This window comes from Caretta caretta, chromosome 5 (assembly GCF_965140235.1).
Source record: "Caretta caretta isolate rCarCar2 chromosome 5, rCarCar1.hap1, whole genome shotgun sequence".
NCBI classification, from domain to species: Eukaryota; Metazoa; Chordata; order Testudines; family Cheloniidae; genus Caretta; species Caretta caretta.
Window position 1 is genome coordinate 89,192,310 of NC_134210.1, and position 8,003 is coordinate 89,200,312.

Genomic DNA, 8,003 nt, shown 5'->3' on the forward strand with positions numbered 1-8,003 from the left:
CTCTCTTACTCAGAGTCATTGCTGAAGATGTAATCATCTCAACTCGATTTTTTTATCATGAGATGTAGCTAATCTATCTATAGAGGGCTTTTGTTATGCCTACATGTTCATAAAATGGTTCACTGAGCCAACATGAGGAAATCTTATAAAACAGAACTCTGAAAGCCTTTTAAAAATAATTGCTTCCACCAAGATAAAAACTATCGTTTCTTCTCTTTTTTTAACTTCACTTGAGATTTCATTAGATGCCACTTTTATTACATTGTTCATTAGTAAAAGACACAAAGGCCTTGAGCTGTCAAGCTAGTGTTGAACAAATAGCCTGTCCCTTGCCTTAGTGTGTCTTTTCAAACTTTCAGCTATTAATTTTTCCAAGTTCTTACTCTAATCACTGTTTCCAGGCCTCCTATCCTTTCACTGGGGTCACTTACAGTCTGGCCTTGAGTCAAAACACTTGGGGGGGTGGGAGGGGAGGGGAATGGTTGCCAAATCCCTATTTTTTTTCTTTTATTCTACCTTTTCTTAATGTTCTTTTTCTCTTAACCTACAAAATATCTCCATACTAGAGGGCATATTAAGAAAGACAAAAATAAATTGTTTATCAACAAAGCACTCCAGTCTCCCCTAACCAGTGAGTTAGGCATATGTAGACTGATAAGAACAACAAGTAGGGTTATATCCTATTTGTTATACTGTAAGAGACATCCTAAGTACTATCATGAAGATACAGTGCCTCTGAACTCAGGCATAGGGATAGGTCAGGTATTTTGCTATGCCAGTGTCTTTTGCATCTTTGAATGACTGTATGAACTTTACCTTTCCTGCTTCGGTAAAGAAGCTTCTGTTGTTTGCTTATATCTGAGTGTTAACAATGAAGCCACAAATAGCTCCCAGTGTCTCTTTAACTTACTGTTGACAACAGCTGTCAAAACCCCATTAATAGCAATGTCATAAGAACACTGACTTTACTCCTCTATGGAAAGCTTTGTCTATAATCAGATGTGTTGTACAAACACTACGGCCATGTCTACACTAGCGAGCTGACAGTGGCACAGCTGTACCGATGCAGATTGCTCATGTTGCTCTCCCATTGACATAATTAAACCACCTCCAGTGAATGGCGGTAGCTATGTCAGCAGGAGAGCATCTCCTGCCAACTTAGAGCTGGCTTCACCAGCCCTTCTGTTGGAGTAACTTATGTCACTCAGAGGGGTATTTTTTTCACACCCCAAATGACATAAGTTATATTGACATAAGTGCTAGTGTAGAGATAACCTAACCTCACTATCAATTTACAGTTTGCCACTTAGGAGAAAATACTCTTCTCTACTTCACAGGTAGCTGGGGTAGCTGCTAGAGACCTTCACTTGAGGAAGGTGGCAGGAATCCTTTCCGCATCCCAGATTCATCATGCTCCCCCATGTGCCCAGTCATCCTGAACAAAACTCAGTTCCCTTTCCTCCCCATCCTTGCACCAGCAGATGTGGGAGTAGTCTCTGCCATGAGTGAGAGGGCTGTCAAGCTCTGCACACAGTTTCTGCCTCTAACTAGAAGGAAGCAGTGGGTGAGGAAGGAGAATACACTGAAACCAGCATATTTCCTATCTTGTGTGGGCTTTCGCCATCCAGGCCAGAGGAGCATTTGCTCTAATGTCTGCAAAGTTTACTCTTTAACTGTATTGAGTTTGCAGCTGAATACCTTCTTCCGTGGATGAGGTCTGCTTCTGAATTATATTACAGATCATCAAAGCCCCTTTCTCGGATGATGCATTGTTATAATGTTCACTCAGTCTTATGAAGTGTTAGTGAGACAGATCATGAAAGCAAAGCTCTTTGGTAATATACTACTGTATAATGAAAGCACAGTGCCTTCCAAAGGGAAGAAAGGCTCCAGGACCATAAAAAGAAAGCAAGGGTATGATTTACAATAGCATCACCTCTGGAAAAAGGAGTTCTGCATATGGGAGTCGATGGTAGCAGATAATCTTACCACTAGTAATTCACACTCACATATGGGCAATTTAGTGGGCCTTAATCAATATCCTCAAATGTAACACATTGGGCCAGATTCATCCCCGGTGTGTATCTATTGATTTCAGTAGAGTTCGATTAGGAACTAAGCTCATCCATTAACTATAATTCATGGCTATTGTAAAGAATATTGTGAAATCTTTGCCTGCTGTTTAAGGGAATATGATACATTGCATACCAACTATTTTTCAAAGTAGTGTATATTATTTTTAAATAATTAAATTGGGGGTGAAATGTCCTCTTCTGGTATCAGCTGCTGAATTATTTTAAAGTACCATTATAAATGCGTAGTTCCAACATTATCTCATAGCTGCAGGCTATAGAAGTTGAATGTTGTTGTTCTCATATCTCATTCTTTCTGCTTTTGTTATTTTCACATTTGTTTTCCAGACATAAAGGGATTGCGAATCAATTTTCTGTTTTACTTATTCTTCAGAAATACAACTTAGGGCCCAGTCCTGCAAACTTGTACTCATGTGAGTACTTTTACAAACAAGTAGGCCCATTGAAATCAATGGGAGTACTCATTTGGATAAATCTATTTGTGTATATAAGCATTGGCAGAATCAGGGCCCAAAAGGCCAAGAATAAAGAGATGGCATTTATCATTCATTTTACTGAAATAAGTGTAGCATTTATGCAGAACTCCACCATCAGGATGAGTATCCGCTAAGTATCCGACATGCATGACAACAGGCACCACAGGCTGTGACTCATACAGATTTTTTAAAAAAATCTATAATTGCCTGTCCAATGTTCTAGGTGCTTATCCCATAAATAAAAAATTAGTATTAAGGTAACACCTAGAAACCCTACTTGAGAACTAGGATCCCACTGTGTTAGGTACTGTACAAATACAGAACCAAAGGACAGTCCCTGCCCCAAGAAGTTTACAATCTCACAATTTCCTCCATAAACAAGAACTACACATAAAGATATCAACCTCAGCCCACACGATCCTCACCAGCTTTAACCAAGAGAGAAAAAAGATGGCCATTGCTATGTGTTCAGAAGATTAATAAATCTGGGCCTGACAGACCAAGTGAAGAGGCAAGGGCCAGAACTGAGGACTCCTCACCGAGGCCTGGTCTACACTAGGAATTTAGCTACGTCTCTCAGGGTCATAAAAAATCCTGGTGTAGACAGCGCTTCCATCAACCGAGTTATTGCCTCCTTGGGAGGTGGATTACCTTTGCTGACAGGAGAAGCCGTCCCATCAGTGCGCCACTGTAGCATTTTCAGTTTAAACATACCCTGAGAATGCCCTGCCCGCAGCTCTCTCTCATTTATACTGAGGGAGCTCCAGGTAAAGCACTTTGGTTAAACTCACCTGTGGAAGTACATCATGGGAAGAGTGGCGATATCTGAGGTAACCATGACCCAAACAACTTAAGACTTTATAAGTTAAAACTAACACTGTGAATTCCACTCAGAAGCTCCATGGAAACCAGTGCAGATCACAGAGCACGTGCTCCAAATGTGCAGTTTCTCTTAACAAACAGGCGACAGCATCCTGATTTAGCTTCTGAATGATATCAAATCATAGCCCTGTGTTGAGCACAACCCATTTATCTAATTTTGAAGCAATGAAAGCATGGGTAATTGTGGCAAGAGCCACACTGTAGAGATAAATCACACTCATCTTGCCTGGTGGATATGGAAGAAAGAATTCTTGGGCAGCCATTACTTAAGACTCCAGGAGTAAAAAGGTCTACCAACTCTTCCATCTGCCTCTCCCAGCCCACCATCATTACTTCTGTCTTGTTGGGAGTGAACTGCAGCCAGCAAGCTCTCATCCAAGCCCCCAGTTCATTTAAGCACCTATTTATATAGTGGCCCAGCTGTGTGTGGCACTTACAATTTACTTTCTTCTGAGCACAGTTCTTACTGATGGATGTCATGTGGCTATACTGTAGTAACAATACATTAAAAAAAGAAAAGACCGTAATAAAAGCCATATTATAAAAGTGGCCATTTAATAATAAAGTTGATATAAGTCACTTAGATATTTCTTCCTTTAACTTTTCCATTAAAGATCAAGTTAATGCTATTTTAAGCACCAACAATAACAAAAGCGTGCAGATAACAGGTATGCAAAAACTGAGCTTGACTCCTGTATTGTTTTCTATGTTCATATTTCTAGATTGCCTATCACTGTAGCACAATTACTTAATCAGTTCAAATTCTACTCTTAGTTAAATAAACTGATCTCATAAATGAGATTCCCCGTTATCATTTATCTCTTCGCACCTTGATTCTGAGACAGTTTCTCACTGGGTTATTCATTAATTAGGTCTTTTAATCATGGATTAATTAGCAGTTGAATTACAGTATTCCTTATACGTGTCAACTCTTGTAGCACTAATGTGTTTGTCATCAAGTATGATAGACGTTACATTTGCAAGGGGATTTATTACAGATGTATTTCCCCAGCACCTCAGTGAACAGACAGACTATCTATTCAGCGAAGTGATTCTTTCTCCTACAATGGAGGCAAAAAAACATTTTGCTGATGTTTGTGGTATATTTTCTTCCTTTTATTTACTGGACTTCACTGAGGAGCTGACTAATTTTCATAGGGATCTATGAAAGGGGATGTCAGCAAGCCATTCTGCTAGTGTTCTGCACCATTCCCTTTCATGAGAGGTATTCCCCAGCCAGTTTAGGACCCTTTTATGTTGCAGAAACATAGTAAAATGCCTATGTCCAAACAGAGAATCAGGCCCCACATCTGCCCCAGGTACTGCACTTGGAAGGAACACTTCAGCTGTTGGTCTCAAAATCATGGGAGCCAGGGGCAATGTGCTCTTGCCAGCTCAGTTCCTTCATACTCTGATGCCATGTTGATGAGTGCAGTATAATAATTTAGGACACACCAATTAGATAGGTTAGAAGGAGGGCTGCTCTAAATTACTCCTGCTCCAGTGACTAAATTATGCCATCAGGAGTTGTCACCTCAGGACCACTCTACTGGCTGAGGAGCTCTGGAGGACAGTACACTCCAGCTCTGCCTCCTCCTGATCACGGACATGTTCTCAGCCTTCCCAAGAATGCCCTCTACATGCCTTGGTATGTAGAGACCAGGTGGCACAGAGCTGGTGACACCAGGTTTACATCCCCCAGGGATTCATTTTCCATCAGGGCAGTCCACAGCTTCCTCATTAACGCAGTTCTCTATCTCCTTTGTGCTGTCAGAAAGGTGCATAGGGGATGGAGCCAACACCCAGGATCTGACCCTTTGTGCACTGTGTGCTATCACACATAACTGATCTTCTCAATGCTTGATTGATTGACCATTCATTTGCAATAGCTGAGATGCTGAGTTAGTTGCTCTAGAGGTTCACACAGTGCATGCTCACAGTTTTTGGGGTGTGGGGATGTTCAGTACCATTTTAGCCTACAGTAAGGAACACATGCCCTCATATCACAGCGATGGACACCACACAAATACTTTTACTAAAGACAACAACTATGTTTAACTTAAAATGGTATGTTTTGTTCACAACGATCTATTAGCTGTTAGATTTTCTCTACCAGTGCTAGATTAGGTGTAACTGGCCTTCAGAGGCTGAAGTTCTATAACTTTTTTTTTCTACTGTAAATTTTGGCAGCCAGTGAAATAAATGACCAATCTCTCCAACCATTTATTTTATTGAAAATCATTTTCACACCAACACATGTCCTTGAGATGTAATAGCAAAGGTTTATTACAGTGCAGATATGGAGAGAGCAAATATCTGGAGTCATAAGCATTGTGTGTGTATAATACAACACACTGGGTTGAATTTGTCCCATGTGTAAATCTGTTGAAATCAGTGGACTTACACGGGGGTGAATTTGGCCAGCTATCTTTAAAGTATAAAACATATACATTGCTTAGGGTGTAATATGCTGCATCTCCATTATCTTTCTCATATATATATATCTTTCTCTTTTGCAGTTCATTAGAAGCAACAAAGACCTGATGACAATTTCTCCTTCCCACTTCCCACCCTGACCCCATGAATCCAAAGAAACTGTAAATTGTAATCAGCAAAATTGCCACTTACCTACAACTAAAAGAACACAAGTGTCCAGAGCTCCTGGGTAGGCACTGTGGTTCGTTAACTGGGGACTCTGAGGTTGTTTACAGCAGCAACATAGTTCATGGTGAGACAGATCTGTTTGAACCCCACAGCTGACTAGCCTTCCACATGCACTAATATGCTATATTTGTACAGTGATAACATGATCTGTGGTCTGAGAACAGAGACATGTGCAAGATAAAATATCTATACTGCATGACTCAACAGTATGAGAAACAGCAGTGTTAATAGAATAGCATCTTACTTGAACTATGGAAAAGTGAGAAAGCTAACATTACTGTTATTTAAGCCCCACACAGGTGCCTGTGTACTTACAGTACCTACAGTTATTCTAAGCCCCACACAGGTGCCTGTGTACTTTTCCACTTGAAAATGGCATGGGTAATCCATACTTGAAATTAGCTAAGCAGTTTTCTATTGTTATTGTAAAATCCTTGCAATTAACATAATTTTTATAGACTAGAAACCTGTTAATACAAGGAAATAAAAAGAGAAAGGGATCTGGAAATCCTCCTCAAAGGTGAAGACAATCAACACTACCCCCACTCCCTCTATTTCAGGTCCCTTTAGAAGTTTAATTAAACTGTAGGTAAAAGCTGTTTGCTATAACTCTGATTATAAGGTTAATTTTAGAATGACCCATCTAAAAATGCTTCTGTTTTGATTATATTCTCTCGAGTTCAAATCTAAAGAGATCAGATGCTGGGCTACAATGGGTGGAAGAGCAAACATCAATTCCTAATCTGAACCACCATAAATTTCAGGGTGGCGGTTTTCAGATTGAAATTCTTAGATTCAAACCCACCCCAGTTGTTTTAGTTCTGAGCTGGATCCAGAACCAGAAAAAAAGTTTTAACACTTTGTGTTCTGACATGACCAATATATCTTGAGAACTGTTCTTGTGAGATTTTATCCCCAGATGGTGACCATCTGATTCTGTGAGTAACTAATCTCTCGTAAGCTCCACTATTTAGGGACAAAGTCTCATGAGAACAAACATTGAGGGAGTTCATAACCCAAACTCAAATCCTAGCCCTGATTAGGCCTTGAAACTAAACCTGAATCCCAGTTTATTTGCTAGGTAATCTGCTTTGATCTGTTTGCTATCCCTTATAATCACTTAAAATCAGTCTTTTGTAGTTAATAAACTTGTTTTTGCTTTATCTAAAGCAGTGAGTTGGAGTGAAGTGTGTGGGAATCATAATTCATGGGCACATGCTGTTGCATATTCCTCTCCACATTGAGGGAGAGGGTGAATTTTATGAGTGTATGCTATAGAGTTCCTTCCGCAGAGCAAGACGGTATAATTTTGGGTTTATACTCCAGAGGAGGTGCATGCCTGAGGAGCTGGGAGTTGCCTTAGCTGTAGCCTTCCTATGCAGGGGCTGGTCAGAGAGCGTACATGTAACTGCAGCTGGGTGTGTCCCTACTTTTATGTATGCTGGTGAAAGTGCAGGCTGGATGGCTGTGCAGCTTGTCACAGCAGTACAGTGTGAGAGGGAGCCTGGGCTGGTGGGTCAAGGAACTCAGTAGTACCCCAGTTCCAGGTGGCACGCCGGGGAGAACCTGTCACAGTGGACTCCAGTGTTCTAGCTGTCACAAGTCACAGCAGCCTGGAGGAAACCTCCTATTCCCCCTCAAGCTTGGATGTGCCAAGACACACCTGAGAATCTAGTGCTGTATGTTTGCCAGTAGAAATGTAACCAGAAGCATTTCTATTTCTGTTCGTCTACACTGATGATTTTTTCTTACCTACATCTATACAATAACTATGGTGACTTCTGTCCAATTTGGGGGAAAATTCCTAGAAAAATACCTTTTTTTTTCTTCTTCTCCTTATGAAAGTGTGTGTGTGTGTATGTCTCTCTCTCACACACACACACTTTCA

General features: G+C 40.6%; 1 protein-coding gene across 1 annotated transcript in view; it reads right to left on the bottom strand.

Moving 5' to 3' along the window:
• The window catches only part of LRRC2 (leucine rich repeat containing 2), an 87,312-nt gene extending 81,098 nt beyond the window's left edge, over window positions 1-6,214 (bottom strand). The window contains exon 1 of the mRNA XM_048851564.2: window positions 6,080-6,214. The gene's annotated coding sequence lies outside the window, so the exon portion shown is untranslated. The remainder of the gene's footprint in view (window positions 1-6,079) is intronic.
• Window positions 6,215-8,003: the final 1,789 nt, after the last annotated feature.